We start from the raw sequence: 16,863 nt of genomic DNA, 5'->3' as shown, positions 1-16,863 counted from the left end.
TTGAAATGATCCATGTTGTGAATAATACTACATAGGAACCATGCTGTGAGTAGGAATCAGAACTGAAATATCTGATAAAACCAACTCTTGATTTGAGGAGTTGTCACTGTGGTTCTGGGTGCTGACGCAACTGGGTATCTATGTAGAAATATAAGTGGCACAAGACTCTTCATCTCTTTATTCATTTGCATTTACTATGCTAAGACTTTTGTTTGTCTATTACATAAGTAGGAAGAGGAGAGAACCAAGGATCCTCTTTTGATTGGACTGAGCAGCCCTGTAATGTTTGCATCACTTGGGAACATGAGTGCCAACTACAACATTATCACCCAGGGAAACAAATCAACAAGTAAAACTGGCAGTTGGCATTACAGGTGTCGCCGAAGGTTATGTTCACGCAACATGGCAACCATTTCTAAAACCTCTAGCGTTTGAAAGACTACTTTGTTGAAATAATTCCAAGGACAGATTGATACTAAAGAGAACAGAATGAACTGGTAGCAGTTGTGAATGTTTGTACAAGACTTCAGATCACACAGGAAAAAGACAGATGTGCTTGGGAGAATTCACATTTTTTCTACCTCACTGGGTCCTTTGATGGAGTTTGAAGTTGTAAAGGATGATTCTCCCTTTGCAGTTGTAGAGAAGAAATTTTTTTTCCATCTCTCTATTTGACTTTTTGACTTAATAAATGACATTTTGTATTTTCAGAGCCAGGTTCTGATGTGGTGTTCATTAGCATTAAAAACAGAATGCAGGCCTGTGAAGTTCAATTTAATTGGATTGACTTCTTTGCAGTACTGGGAATTGAACCCAGTGACGCTCTGACACTGAGTTACATCCACAGCCCCATTTTTTTTTTTTTTTTTTTTTTTTAATTTTGAGACAAAGTCTCAAAAATTTGCAGAGGCTAGTCTCAAACTTGTGAACATCCTGCCTCAGCCTCCAGAGTCCCTGGGATTACTGCACCCAGACTACATCTCAATTTTAGAAGTGGAAAATGGATTATTAGAATTTGACTTGCTAAAATACAATTTCCCATGTTACAAAAGGACAGTCAGGGTGACATCAGACTTCTCATCAGCAACACAGGTACTAAGATACACATTCTTTGGCAACATGATTTTTGTGTGTATGTGTGCACATGTGTGAGTGTGTGTGTGTGTGTGTGTTTATACTGGTGATTGAACCCAGGGCCTCCCGTATGCTCAACAAGTGCTCTGCCACAAGCTGTAACCCAGCTTGATGCAATATGTTTATAAACTAGAATATTGTATCCAGAAAAAGACAATTAAGTATGAATGTGGGACAGGACCATTTTTAGACACACAAGGACTTGGATCATTTACATCCCACATGCCCGTGTTGGGGAAGCTCCTTGAAAAACTAAGAAAGGGGAAGACCAGTGATCCAGGAAATAGCAAAACAAACCCAAAAAGCCAGAAAAGGAAGTTTCTATATCATTTGCTCTGAAGCAAGACCAATGAGTAATCTGTAGAGATTGGAGGAGAATGTGATGCCACAGGAGGTGAGAAAGGGTACCTAAAGAAGAAGAATGGTAACGAGTGATAGAATAAATAAGAAAACGAAAAATCGGGGGGCGGGGAGGAAGGAAAATAGAAAAATCCCACAAATAGAAAAGGAAATGAAAGCACAAGGTGCCCAAGTTCCCAAGAGAGACCTGCCCTCTAGGGGTCCAAGGTCAGTGTTGGGTGGAGTGAGTGGTCATCAAGTTGAGGTGTCGGGCTAGATTATGGAAGGCCTTCACAGCTAGGCTCAGATCTGTACCCATGGTCTAAAGAGGCCCGGAGAACCATAACTGGTTCTGGAAGAGAACAAAAAGTTAAAGGCAGCTCTGTAGTAAATGCCAGTCTGCGGCAGGAGAGGCAGGAAGCCGAAGGATGCATCTGTTGCAATTTTCCGGGCACAAGGAGGAGGAAAATAACCCCGCAATAGGGATGGAGAAGAGAACGACCAGGAAGGCACTTCAAAAGAGGACTCTGCAGGACTCAGGTATGGGACTGGCTAAAAGGGTGGGGATGGTTCCAAGGCTCTTGGGTGTTTAGACAGGAAAATGGTGAGGGCGTTTATCTGGTACTGCTGTTTTATTATTACACACCTACTTCCCCTCATCCTCCTCCTTGTCCTTGGCTTCCTCCTTCTCCTCTTCCTCCCCACCAAGTTGATGTTAAGCTCTGTGTTGGCAGAGGCCAAAGCGTGTGTTTTCTCCTTGACAGAAGCCCTGGGGCCCACGGCAGCAGGCACTCGGCTAATGCTGAGCAGCTGCAGTTGCTGCTTCAATGCCTTAAAGATGGGGAAACTGGGAAGAGTGATTTGGGACACAAAATAATGATGATGGAAATAGCGATCAGTGAGGTGCCAGCTGCTATTAGGAGTTGGAAGAAACTATTTTTGAAATGATTGCCATTACTTCTCCTTTGGTGTAATAGCTCACATTACTTTTCCTTTCTTTAGCATCCTTTAGTTAACTCCATCAATACCTATGTATAAAACCAGGCAGTGAGAGAGCTGACTGTCGTCAAGGAAATCACTTATTAATTCTTTCTTTTAAATCTTGTTTGATTGAAAACTGACTCTTTCTTGGGATTTAGAGCTATTGAAACCCCCTCTGACGGAGGAGTCTGAGTGTTCTGCATCTTGTTGTTCATGTTTCGGCAGGGGAAAAAAATGTTATTTTCAAATAAAGCACTAGATGGCACTTGTGATGTATTTAATCAAGGATCTGTTGCCTCAGATCCTTACAGAAAAGGGAAAAATGCAATAAACATTAAAATGGGGAAATCATCATTACAATAATGAAGATCAGTTTCCTATGATTGTGTTTATTATGTTACTATGTATGAGCAATATCTTTATGCAGTGTTTGCATTTAAACCTGGGCTTTGCTTTATAAAAACCATAAGAGGGGAGCCAACATCTCTATAACATATGAAAACCCAATATCATTAAAATAATAAAAGAACATAATGTTTGATTTATATACAAATTGACCATTGGTGTTTTTAACATAATTGTTCTATGCCACTTGGAATATTTCAATTTGTAAAAACAGATTATAAAATCCATGTTCCAAGGCCCATCTATCATGTAAAGAAAAATAAGTAATCATTCATTTAAAATAAAGCACTACTGCTTAAAGGCTTTATTAGTAATGTTAATAAAAAGAAAGGAAGGAAAGAAGGGAAGGTGGGAAGAAGAAAGGAAATAAAAATTAAAGCAACTAGGAGTTTCACCATCTTTAAAGTAGTAACATGGAAGACTTTAAGCAAATGCTTTGTCTTTTATGTTACTTGGTTAGGCCAGATTCATTTCACACGTTGCATAATGGTCTCATGACGCCACTTTAATCTAGAGAGATTGTAAACTTTTAACAGAAATGCCGGTCGAGATGGTCTTATTTAAAGTACAAAATATTATTGCCAAATACCATGGCAACCGTAGCCTGAGGACCCTCTCACATGAGTGCATCTTGCCTCTTCCAACCGCCCCGCCTTGTCAGTAACGATTTTACAGATTATGTTCTCTGTGGCTCCATTTCACTTGTCTGTCCTTATTCTCCCTTTGTCTCAGTTTTGTTCCTTATTTCAAATGTACTTTTTCTTGCTGTATCTTTGTAGGGTAATTCAGCACAATGAAATTCTTTGGGAACAAGATGGGTTATAAATAAATTAATAATAATGCTAATATGCTGTCTCGTAATTATACTAATTTGTGGGTTTGGAATGAAATTGACATTTTGAAGGTAGTATCTCATGCAGTAGTAAACTTAGCATATCAGAACTCAGAGCTGAATATGCAAATGGGCAATAGCACCAAACGAAATCTGGGGTCTATATAACAGTCAGGTTTCTCAAGATGCAGTTGATGGGACTCAATTCTGGCTAACCAAAGCAAAAACAGACTTCAACGGAGTGCTAGCCAGGAAGTTATGGGAGAGGTGGGAGGCAGCAGGAACAAAACTGGACCCAAGGCAGGAATGAGGTCTGCTCCTGGAGTACAGATGGCAAGAATCACCTCAGGATCTTGTCCGCGTGCTGCTATTCCAATGTACACATTCTACTTTTTTCCCAACCTTGTGTGACTCTACTCAAGATGAAGAGTTCCAAGCATCTAGACTATTTAATGTGTTCTATGCACTCACAGATCTACAGTGCCTTGAAAGGTTGCAAAATATAAAATAATACAATTTGGGAAAAAGAAAACACCCTAGGAGTCTGGTTGTCTTGCCTTGGGTCACATGCGGCTCCTTGGTTGCCGTGGCATGAGAAATATTGATTTACACCCCTACCAGGACTGCCCACAAAAGGGGAGTGGAAATTGAGTGTTCCTGGAAGGGGAGAATGTTTGTTGGCTACCAAAAAAACAACACGTGCATTACTATAGCAAAAACAGATTGTGTTGTACTGCAAATTTCTATAGATGATTGAGTAGTGCCCCTCCCACCTCAAACGCAGAACCTCAGTAGGTGACCTTATTTGGAAATGGAGTTATTGCACATGTAATTAGTTACGGTTCAAGATGAGATCTTACTGGATTAGGGTGGACTGTAAATCTGACAAGTGTCATTATAAAAGACAAAATAGGACACACAAAGACACCCAGAGAAGAAGGAGATATGTAGATGGAGGCAGAGATTAGAGTGATATATCTACAAGCCAAGGAACGCCAAGGAGTGCCGGCAACCACCAGAAGCTAAGACAGAGGCATGGGATGTTTTCTCCCTCATAGCATCCAGAAGTGACTTATCTTGCCCACATTTACATTTTGGACTTCTGGCCTCCTAAGTGGTGAGAGAATATTTATCTGTTGTTTTAAGACATTCCATTTGTGGTATTTTTTTATGGTAGCCTTTGGAAACTAATTCAACTCCTAAGAGCAATTTCTTTGTGCAGAACCCTAAGAGGTAAGACCATGGAAGTGAGAGTTTGTATCTTAGTTTGTTTTATGTTATTATAACAAAATACCTGTCACTGGCTTATGAGTCTGGTGCCTGGAAGGTCCACAGAGCAAGAGGCTAGCATCTGGTGAGGGTACCCCCTGCCCCAACCCCAGGCTATATTACAACATGGTGGAGATGTAGAAAGGGAAAGAGCTGCATGCAGAAGGGCCAATCTTGAGGGTGAGGGCTCACCTTATAGCAACCTGTTCTGGAGAGACCTATCCAGTTACATGTAACCTGACCCACTCCTGAAGATGACATTAATCCATCATGAGTGGTCATGAGGGTGGAGCCCCTCTGGGGAACAAGCTTACAGCACAAGAACTTTTTTGGAAAAAAATCACATCCAAATTATAGCACTTAGCACTGAAAATTGAATCCAAGGCCTCATGCATGCTAGGCAAGCACTTTTACCACTGAGCTATATCCCCAGCCCCAGTAAATATATTTTTTACAACAGCGAATGAAAGTTTTCTTTATCTATCTCCAAAGAAAATAAATGTATGAATGCTTTAGTTCATTTATTCCATAAGAGCCTCTATGCACTGGCATCTTCTAGGACCTGGAAAGACAGTGGCGAACAACTTAGACTGAGTCACTGCTCATTACAGAGCTCACATTCAGAGGGGAAGCGGCAGACAAGACATATCAGGGTTGAGATCAGGCTATGAAGCAAGCGAAACTAGATGATATGATTTAGTGATGGACCGAGAGCGGAGAGCCAGTTTAGATTGGGTGGAGAGACAAGGAAGAGAGAGCTGAGATTGGAATCATGAGAAGGAGCATTCATGACCTGGGGTAAGAGCATTCCAGGCAGAGTGATCTCAGAGAACTAGGGCAGGGTGACCAATGATGAGTGGAAGGAGCTAAAATGAGAGATTTAGGCAGAGAGCGGTCACTGTCTTTTCTAGAACATATGGAAGTGGAGGATAATAAGTAGGAGAGTAACATTTTATGATTTAAACATGTAAAGTTAGTCTGATGCTGTGTAGGAAAAGGGGCAGTGTGGTGCAAGGAGAAGGAGGTGCCTGGGAGACTGCAGCTGTAGGCTAGGGAGAGTGAGTGGAGCTAAGAGCAAAGTTTACTGGGGCTGTACAGCCGTGGACTCACGCTGCATATTGTGAGGCCGAGCTTCACAGGACTAGCAAAGTGGCTTCTCGTGGCTTACCATTGCTTGAAACTCTGTTAAGGTTGAAAAATATAGGACCAAGACTTATATCTAGGAACTTTGCATTTACTTAGATAAGATGTCTGCATATGCCATGTTTATAAAACATACACAGACTCAACATAGTGTGATAGAGATAATAAATGTAGGAGAGAAGGCTCCAGAAACTTGAGATGGGCCCTGGAAGAATTATAAGATTTTAAAAATCAAAAGATAAAAAATGACAAAAAAGAAGACGACGATGCATAAGACTGAACGAGAGCACTCCAGGTTAGATAAGGCATGAACAGAAGAGAAGCGTGGACGATGATCATGCAGCATTTAAGGTAGGTGAATAAGCTGATCTGATTGGAGCTGGGTACTGGTGTAAAGTGAAGAATGCCACCAAAGTTAGGTCAGCCAAGTAAACATAGATGACAGAGGGCTTTGAAATCCAGGACAAGTTTAGATTTGACCTTCCAGGTCAGAGGTCAGCAAACTTTCTGAGAAGGTCACGTAGTCAATAGTTTAAGTCTCGTAGGCAACACACCAACTCAACTCTTTGTCGCGGTGTGAAAGCAGCTATAGACAATACTTCAAAAATGAGCAAGGCTGTGTTTCATTAAAACTTTGTTTATGAAAACAGGTGGTAAACTAGATTTGGCCCTTAGGCTAGAGACGTAGTGGCATAAAATAAAGCAGTGTTTTATTAGGATTTTTGAAGTGACCATGGACAAGCATAGTGTACATTTTTCAGTTACTGAGTCAGCGTCCATTTCCCCATTCTCCTTCCTCATAGTTTCCAGACTTTCAGTCAGATGTCTGCTTCTCTCACATGTATAGGGAGACGCTAATGCACTCACAGCTCAAGGAGTGATCTCTGACGGTGAATCTCTCAGGTTATCCCATCCTGCTGTCACGATGATTGGCTCCTGCATCCCAGACCTAAGCTAACTAGAACTTGTCATTTATCAGTCACAGATGTTGGTTCATGGAGAGTAGCTGGCTTAGTTTTGTCCAGTAAATTTACTAGGTCTTCTGGGAGAAAAGCTTTCTCACTTTGTGGAGGGAGCCACCAAGTGGGACACTCTTGCTCCTTCGGGAAATTGGGAGATGGTGTATGGACATAAAACCTGGATTTCTGAATTCATTTTGCCACTCTGAGAGGAACCAGGTTTAGAATGAACTAGTAGGACTGAAGGCAGAACAGAGTAAGGCAAAGACTCCAGGTCTTTGATGACATGATTAAATAACTAAATTAATCCAAAGCCTGTTCATCCTTAGAGCTTTTAGTTCTATTGGCACTTAAATCAATTTCATTGTTGAAATCCATCTGAGATGAGTTTCCCATTAGTTGAAATTGAAGAATTCTACTGTCACAGCAAAATGACATGAAATGGGTAGATACTGAAGGGCATTAGATCAGATGGAAGACTATGACTGAAGCGAAAAGGCACAAGGTGGTGAGAAGGGGCAGAGGGACAGTCTGCACCATTGGAAAGGGAGAGTTAATAGGGGCTGATCTGCAGTAACATGACCAGCATTTCCACATTGAATACGAGACAAAGGAAAAACTTAAGGAAGATAGGGGATGAGGGAACTTGAGACTACTCCAAGGAAATACATGTAAAATACAGAACTGAAATGTTGAAGAATAAAGAGATATTCATTTGAAAGCTTAGCCAATACTAGTTCAACAGATGATCTCATTCTAGCAATAAAAGTAAAGCAACAAATATTTAGCACATATGAAACGCTCACTATAAAAACTTCAACCAGGGTCCATAAAACACGAGGCAAAAACATAATATGGTGAAAGGGGTAAAAACAAACATGAATAGGATAACTAGTGAGAACTTTCAGGTTATGTCTTGGTATGGAAGAGGCATCACATTAAGATCAAGAAGAATTGTGGTTGTGTGTGTGTGTGTGTGTGTGTGTGTGTGTCCTGGAATCAAACCCAGGGCATCACACATTCTAGGAAAGTGCTCTACCACTGGGCTGCATCCCCAGCTCAAGAACAGAATGGAGGAGAGGTAGGGTAACCAGATGACAAATTGTGAAACTGACTAGAAGTCAGTGTAGGACTGATGGAGCCATTTCAGTTGTACACATTTTAATATTTTTGGCTAGGAGACATGTAACCCATTGACATATAACTTCTGGAAGCCCCGGTGGAACAACAGGACAAATAAGGGAAACAGATGAGAGTTGCTGGACCAGAGAGACTCAGTCCAGTTCACACAAAGTCATTGAGCCTTCTCAGGTTTCAGTGATGAAAAGGTGAAGAACAACTAGAAGGACTAATGGAAGGTGGACCTCTGCTTAAAAGTAATAGTATTCAAAGGACAGGGACAACTGTAAAAAGGATGATAAAGTGGAGGATGAAGTATGGGGTTGTAAAAAGAAAGACAAGGAACGTTTTCAAAAGAAGATGTTAATCCATAGGAAGACCATTTCTTGGGGATGGAGGGTTCAGTGGTACAAGATAATAGTGGGAAACTATTTTTGTTGAGTGTCTGTAATATGTCAAATTGAACAAGATGTCATTTTTTAATTCATCTCATTTAATCATGAACTAGGATTTTATGGTTCCTATCTGAAAGTTAAGAAAGCATGAGGTAACACGTAGATTCCTGTTTCCTTGATTCCTATGATTCCTTGTTTCCTTAGAGAGTACCTCAAAGTATTCTGAATTTTTTTTTTCATTCTGAATTTTTTAAACTCATCTAAATTTTTTTTCAAGAATGAAAAGAGTAGAATTTATTTACATGAGAAGAAAAGAAGTAGAGCTCTCAGTGGGTGAGAAGGGACTGGATAGCAGGTTACCCTAAACTCATCTCATTTAAGGGTGGGGATGAACATATTTGAGAGGTTAATATGGAAAGAGGAATCCACAGGAATACATGAACTTTGAAAGTGCCATAATGAAAAACTTTGGGGAGTTAAAGGGTTAAAATCATGGGAAATTTTTAAATGTGCAAAAGCTATAAAGAAAAGATGTACCCGGCACACAGTGAGGTTAACATTGTAGCTTCATACTTGGAGCTCTTAAACACTTTCCAATGACAGATGAAACATAAAAGAGGAAATTTAAAAGATAACTGGAGTCTTCTGGTTTCAGTTTTCATGTCTAAAAAGTTTGGAAATCACCACTTCAGCCTAAGAAGTAAAAAGCTGAATAAATTGAAAAATCAACAACTCTTCTTATATCCATCAGAATAGAATTATAGGGTACTGCTACCCCCAAAATTGGAGAGACAGACTGGTGAATACCGAGACACTTTGCCAGAGTGGAACCTCTGGAAGAACCAGCAATTAGGTAGGAATACCTGAGCTTTAACTGACAAATCACTGGAGGCTAGGTGTGGACAAGACTCAGAGGTAGACTCCAGAGGGACACAGTAATGGAGAGCCCCCACGATTTTGTGAGTTTCAACCTCCAAGTGCTTAACCATGTTCTCACAGTAATGTTGGAAATTTTCCCCAGGGCTCTGGCAGGGGAAGAGAAAAGATCCTATTTTGAAGTATGGCAGAACCCTCAGTTCTTAACAAGGTCTCAGAAGAAGCTAGTTTATCAGAACCTAACCTGATGGAGTTTTACTGGCCCTTAACTAACCTGGAGGCAGGGAAATACACAAATCCAGCTCACTCTAGTCATTCTACCCCACCTCAGTGGGGAGAAAAAAGCTGAGAAACTCTTCCGAAGTTCATAGTTCAGAGGTGTAGGCTCACTAAATAGTGAGACTTAATCATAGGACCATAAGTGTTTCCTGCCCACCCCCACCTACCATCTTGTTCCAAAAGGCCTACTTACCACAGTTCCTTTTACCCAATACATCATGTTTGGCTTCCCAATTAAAAAAAAAATTATAAGGCATACTAAAAGGAAAAAAAAAAAAAAAAACAGTTTGAAAGACAGCAAGCATCAGAACCGGATGTGGCAAGAACACTGATATTATCAAAGAGGGAATTTCAAACATCAATGACTAATATGCTAAGAGCTCTAATTGGTTGGTGGACAGCATGCAAGAACAGATGGACAATGTAAGCAAAGATGGAGAGGTAGAAATCCTAAAACAAATGAAAACACACCAGGGACTTAAAAAAGCAGCAACATTTTGGGTGCCTTGGCACAGACCAGTAATCTGAACAACCTGGGAGGCTGAGGCAGGAGACTGGCCTCAGTAATTTAACAAGACCCTAAGCAACTTAATGAGACCCCCATCTCAAAATTTGTAAGGCTGGGGATGTAGCTCAGCAGTTAAGTGCACCTCAGTTCAATCCCCAGTACAAAAATAAAGCAACAACATTGTTTTAAAAATGAAGAATGCCTTTGATAGACTTATTAGTAGACAACATGACTGAAGAAAGACTCTCTGAACTTGAGGATACGTAAGTAGAAATCTCCAAACTGAAAATCAAAGACAACAAAGAATAAAATGATGGCAACAAAATGGAACAGATTATTCAAAAACTCTGGGACAACTATAAAAGGTATAAATACATACAATGGGAATTCTAGAATCAGAAGAAAGGGAGAAAAGAATGGAAGAAATATTTGAGGCAACAATGATGAGAAATTCCCAAACTAAAGTCAGATACCAAAACACGGAACCAGGAAGCTCAGACCACACCAAACTGGATAAATATTCATCCAAATACACCTAAATATATCATTTTTATACTACAGAAAAATCAAAGATAAAGTCCTGAAATAAGCCAGGGGTGGGATGTGGGTGGAGGAAGGGGGAGGGAACCATCCTATCCACAGAAGAGCAAAAATAAGAATTACATATGACTCTCCCCAGAAACTACACAAGCAAAATAGTGGAGTGAAATGTTTAAAGTATTGAGAGAAAAAGACCAACAATCTAGAATTCTGTGAAATTATCCTTCAAAAATGAAAATGAAATAAAGGCTTTCTCAGATAAACAAAAACAGAAAATTTGTTGCCAGTAGATCATTTTGTAAAAAAAAAAAAAAAATTAAGAGAAGTTTTTTCAAAAGAAAACAATATAGGTTAGAAACTCAGATCTACAAAAATAAAGAAAGGACATTTTAAAAGAAGGTAAAATAAAAACCTTGATTTAAAAAAATTTTTTAGAGATGGAATCTCACTGTGTTGCTCAGTGTGACCTTGAACTGCTGGGCTCAAGCAATCCTCCTGCCTCAGCCTCCCAATTAGTGGACTACTGGTATGTGCTACCATATCTGGTTTCATTTTTCTTATTCTTAATTGACTTAGACAGAAAATAACATTAATAATGTATTTGGTTATGTATGATTATGTATATATCATATAATCATATGCTTATATATAAATGAAGTGAATTACAGTCCACGATATAAGGGATGGGAAGGAGAAATTAGGATTATTTTGTTATTGTACTCATACCATTTCATGGGTACCATAATGTTATTTGAAAGTAGGACTGGATTAGTTGTTAATGAATGTTGCAAACTCTAAGGCGACCAGTTAAAAAAGTTTTTTAAAAAATGTAACTTGAAGCCTGGGGTGGTGATGCACACCTGTTATTCCAGCTACTCGGCAGGCTGAGGAAGGAGGATCACAAATTGGAGGCCACTTAGTGAGGCCCTGCTCAAAATTAAAAATAGCAAGGACTGGGGATGTAGCTTAGTCATAAAGCATTACTGTGTTCAATTTCTATTGCCCCCGCAGCAAAAGTGCAATGGATAAACTCTTAAAACCAGAGAAAATGGAATTATATAAAAGACTTCATTAAAACCACACAAAAAAAAAAGAAAAAGTTAATAAAAGGCAAAAACAGAAACAGAAAAAACAAGGACAACAAATAGAAAACGGTAACAACATGGCAGATTTAATCCCACTATATCAATAATCAATAATCTCTGAAAAGCAATGGTCTAAATGTACCAATTAAAAGACAAACTTGTCAAAGTGGATCAAAAAACAAGACCCAACAATATATTGTTTCCAGGGAACAGACTTTAAATATAAAGACATATATAGTTTGGAAGTAACAGATGGGGAAAGATTTACCATTCTAACACTAATAAAAAGAAAGGGGGGCCAGGCATGGTGGCACACACCTCTAATCCTAGCAGCTCAGGAAGTTGAAACAGGATGGAATGATGGCGAGTTCAAAGTCAGCCTCGGCAATTTAGTGAGGCTCTGAGCAACTTAGTGAGACCCTGTTTCAAAATAAAAAATAAAAAGGGCTGGTAATGTGTCTCAGTGGTTAAGCGCTCCAGGGTTTAATCCCTAGTACCAAAAAAAAAAAAAAAAAAAAAAAAAAAAAAAAAAAAAGAAGGAAAGAAAGAAAGAAAAGGAATTGGGTATAGCTATATTAGTTTCAGACAGCGCACTTAAAAGCAAGGAAAGCTACCAGGGATTAGAAAATGCATTATCTAAGGAGACAGGATAATTTTTAATGGGTATGCCTCTAACAACAAAGCATCAAAATACATGAGTCAAAAGCAGATAGAACTGCAAGGAGAAACAGATGAATCTTCTATTTTAGTTGGTGACTTCAACAACACGGTGTCAGAAATGGACAGATTCGACAGGCAGAAAATCGGCGGATGGGAACAGCTTTCTAGGACTAGAAGTTCTGACCAGATGGGGGTCCCACTCTTCAGGGGTACGTTATCGGTGAAGCTGCTCTCTCAGCACTTTGGCCATGGAATCTTCATCTTTCCCTGTTTGTCCACCTTCCGCACATAGGTTCAGGTCACCTCTATCAGAGGTCATACCCAATCAGACCAGCTCGTCCTGTGATAACTCTGACAACTGATCAAAGTCTGTGTTATCTTCTCTGCTCTCATCAACCTTCTTCACCCCCGGCACACACACAAACAGAACTCATGTCTCTCCCCTCAAGACCGAGGTATCTTTATTCTTTAAACAAGGCCCTTGAGTGATTGTGGTATGCAGGGTACTAAGCTAAATGTAGAGGACAAAAACAGGGGTTTATAACCTACTCAGGAATACATGCACGAGGGAAAATTGTCCTTGTATTGGATGGAATTACTGTGATTTGTGAGTAATCTGGTTTGTTGGTGTTATGAAAAATATGTGTGGTTGGCTGAATGTGAATGTTCTTATCTTCAGAACCTGCAAACATGTTACCTTACTCAACAAAAGGGACTTGGAAAAAAGTACTCAAAGCAAATGCCTGATAAAATTAAGGACCTTGAGATGGAGAGATTATTCTGGATTTTCCAGTGTACCCAACCATATAATCATTAAAAGTGAAAAACTTTTCTAGACCTTGATGAAATGAGACTATGGAAGAAAAGTCATGGGGAGGCAACATTGCTGGTTTTGAAATTGGAGGAGGTGGGTCACAAGCCAAGGAATGTGGGCAGCCTCTAGAACCTGAGAAATGATTCTTCTCTAGAGTCTCCTGAAGAAACTGGCTTTGCTGACGCCTTGGCTTTAAGCCAATGGGACAGATTTTGGACTTCCAACTTGCAGAACAGCAAAATAATAGATGTGTGTGGTTCTAAGCCAGTAAGTTTATTATAATTTGTTATATCAACAATAGAAAACAAACAAATATGCATAATATGCATGTTTTCCCAGATAATGAGGAACCCAAAAAAATCTATCAAAGTGTTCAGCAGTTCAGAAGAGTATATAAAATGTGATACCAGGTTCCTCTCAGGAGGAACATCATCTAGGGAACCTCAGTGAGCACCTTTCTGCTAGAATCAGTGTTTTCTGAGGAGGTAGAGGGACAACTTACCTGGGTCACAGGCACATGCTGGCTCTGACACAAGACACATAAAGCTACTGAGGATGTCCCCATGGTGTGAAGGTCCCAATTGCTCCAGTCCGAATGCTCAGTGACTGGAGTGTAAGTAACTGGAATGTAAGTGACTGGAAAGTCTCATGGGGCTTGCAGAGAAGCTGTCACTCAGGGGTGGGGTGGGTTGAGGTTCCCTACAGAGAAGGAACATTAAGAGTGGCATTAACACACCTGGCACTTTAAAGAAGGCAGAAGAGAATTCTAGACCTACAATTCTTGAAGTTAGGCTTGTACGGCTTCTGTGATGGCCAGGGCTCTGTGCTACTACAAGGACTCCGGTGACAGATGAGATCTATACACCCTGAGAGGCACAAATTTTGCCTTCAAGTAAGTAGAATGCTAACCACTAGGGTTCTAGCATGGTATAGATAAGAGCCAATGATTTGAGGGGTGGGGAACCAAGACATCAGAGCCTCAGATTCCTGGGCTGTTAAGGGGTAGAGAATGTGGAAGTGATAGAAATGTGAAGTGTCAGTTCATGCCTTTTTACTGAGAAAACTGACTTTTTTTTTTTTTTGGGGGGGGGGGGGGGAAGTACACAGAGTAGCGAGAAAGAAGTGCCATCACCCAGCCAGCCAAGGCAGCCAAGTCAACCCCGTGGTCCACCCTCACCGAGGCCCACCCTACCCTGTGCAGGGTTGCACTAACAACAGTGATACCTGTTCCAGTGGACAGTGGGGAAAGCTGCTACCAGGGAGAAGAGGAATCTTCCCTTGGGCCTATTCAACTACTGGAATCACTTGGTGAGAGGAAAATAGATCTTTCCACAAAGGGTGGGGCTACTGAGCCCAGTGCATGGATCCTACATGGAGGCCCTCTGATTCTGATGGGACAGAGCACAGGGCACAAGTGAGCCAGGTCACATAAATGAGTACCTAAGGCAATCCTGGGAGCAGATAGAAGACAGTAGGGGATAAATATTCACAAGGCAGTGCGCAAGAGCTGGAGTCTGAAATCAACCAGTTCCAAAGCTGAGTCAAGGACTCAAGGGAGATGGTGGGTATGAGAGGTCAGAACAGGAAAACAAATCTTCCTGATCATCTGTGGGAACATCTTCTAGAAATTTTGTTCAAAGATTACTTTCTTTGAAGTAATTTTTTGTTTTTTCTTTTTTTACCTGACATGGAGCTGTGAAGTGACTTTTGCTCAAGGGCATTTTCAAGGCCTCGACAGACATTACTGTATGATAAGCCTATCCCTGCTAGACATTGGACAAACATGCGATAGGCCTACCTACAGTGGAGTGATAACTAGTCCTTATGCCACGTGTGCCATAGGCCTTATCTCTTCAGTATGGAAAACTTTATATTTCCATTAGCTAATCCCACTGTGCTATCTTCTTTGAATGCATTTTATAGATGTTTACATCTCTTTGTACATTCCAATTTTATTTGATTTTACCTTAAGGGTTTTTTCTCTATCTAGTTTATAGCAGAAACTACAGAAGCATTTTTCTCTGTGTTGGACAGGAACTTTCTGCACTTTGGAGTATAGAGTGGGGTTCTCATAACAAATGGGAATTCGAAACATGGTACCAAAAGTAACCATTTAAAAAGTCATTTAACACTTAGGAGAAAATGTAGGTGAATATCATTATCATTTCCATCCAGGGAAGAATTTTTTAAATAAGATGTCACATGCACAAACTGTAAAAGATTATTAAAAAGTCATATTTTATAAATAATATCTCTGAAGAAAAATGAGAAGAATTTTGATTGTTTTCAAAAACTGAAGCTTTAAGAGATGGTGAAATGACGGCAGTGGTTTTCTGCTACATGGTTCACAATATGCTCAATGTATTGCCAGAAAACGACTTCACCCAAGATGTGAACTTTCTACCTGGGATTTGAAAATGGCACTACAGTGAAGACATGATATATATTCACAAGACATAAAGAGAGTGGTTGGTTGTGCTTTGTTTTGCTCTTCTCCACAAAGGACAAACCAAACAAATGGGAAAAGTTGCTGAAATGGTTTTCCAAAGGAAGATGCCACATTCAATGTGACTTTTTTCCTATAATGAGAATACATTTCTCCCCAAAGAGTACTAAGACTCTAGAAAAACTTTCTGGGCTCTTCTCATACAAATATTTCTACTTGCTTTTAACATTTATTTCTACTTTCCAGTTTGTTACCTAAATGAGTAGCTCTTAACCAAGAATTTATATTAAAATATCTGAGAATCTGAAAAAATAAAATATAAACTGTGGTTCCAACTGCAGTGATGTTGATTTAGAAAGTCTGCCTGGGGCTCTGGCATCTCTATTTTTCAGAATTATATTCCCCAAGAGAGGCTGAGGCAGGAGGATTGCAAGTTCAAGGCCAGCCTTGGCAACTTATTGAGACTGTTAAAAATAAAAATATAAAAGGGGCTAGGGCTAGGGATGTAGCTCAGTGATATTACTGCTTGCCTAGCATGTGTGAAACCCTGAGTTCAACCACTAATACACACACACACACAACACACACACACACACACACACACACACACACACACACACACACATCTTCCCCAGATGATTCTGGTTGAAAACTGCTGTGACAGACCTTTGGATTCCTGACTGTGATTAAGAATATTGCTCAGAGTCCTCAATCCTTATGACTACTCTCCACCCCCACATTCTTCCATGTATTTGCCCACTTAGCCTTCGTAGGCTCTTGTCCAATAGCCACACATGCAAGTCATATTGAACAAATAATGTGTAAAACAAGCAGGTATCCTGGTGGCACCAACTGCTAGCATGTAATAATAAGATGACTAAAAAGGTGAGAAAATGCTGAGAAAGTGTAAGAATGATAGAGTGCCTGGAAGCACATTAAGCCTGGGGCCTAAAGAGAAAAGAATAGAATAGCTATTGTCAAATGAGAGGAAGGGTCTAAACTCCAACCCTCATCCTTTCAGAAAACATTCCCCACAGTATAATCTCTGCCCCAGTTGTCCCTTTACAGTAGTTTCCCAT

General features: G+C 40.1%; 1 protein-coding gene across 6 annotated transcripts in view; it reads left to right on the top strand.

The window, feature by feature from the left end:
* Nucleotides 1-1,808: 1,808 nt before the first annotated feature.
* The window catches only part of GPR155 (G protein-coupled receptor 155), a 67,917-nt gene continuing 52,862 nt past the window's right edge, over nucleotides 1,809-16,863 (top strand). For 4 of the 6 annotated variants that reach the window (XM_079135016.1, XM_079135012.1, XM_079135017.1 and 1 more), the window contains exon 1: nucleotides 4,515-4,808. The gene's annotated coding sequence lies outside the window, so the exon portion shown is untranslated. Of the gene's footprint in view, nucleotides 2,014-4,508; nucleotides 4,809-16,863 lie in introns of those variants that run through there. The other 2 variants (XM_079135018.1, XM_079135019.1) reach the window with 2 other exon arrangements.

The sequence above is a fragment of the Sciurus vulgaris genome (genome assembly GCF_902686455.1).
Source record: "Sciurus vulgaris genome assembly, chromosome: 3".
NCBI lineage: Eukaryota > Metazoa > Chordata > Mammalia > Rodentia > Sciuridae > Sciurus > Sciurus vulgaris.
Note: the sequence above shows the minus strand (reverse complement) of the source record. Positions and strands in the feature narration are given on the sequence as shown.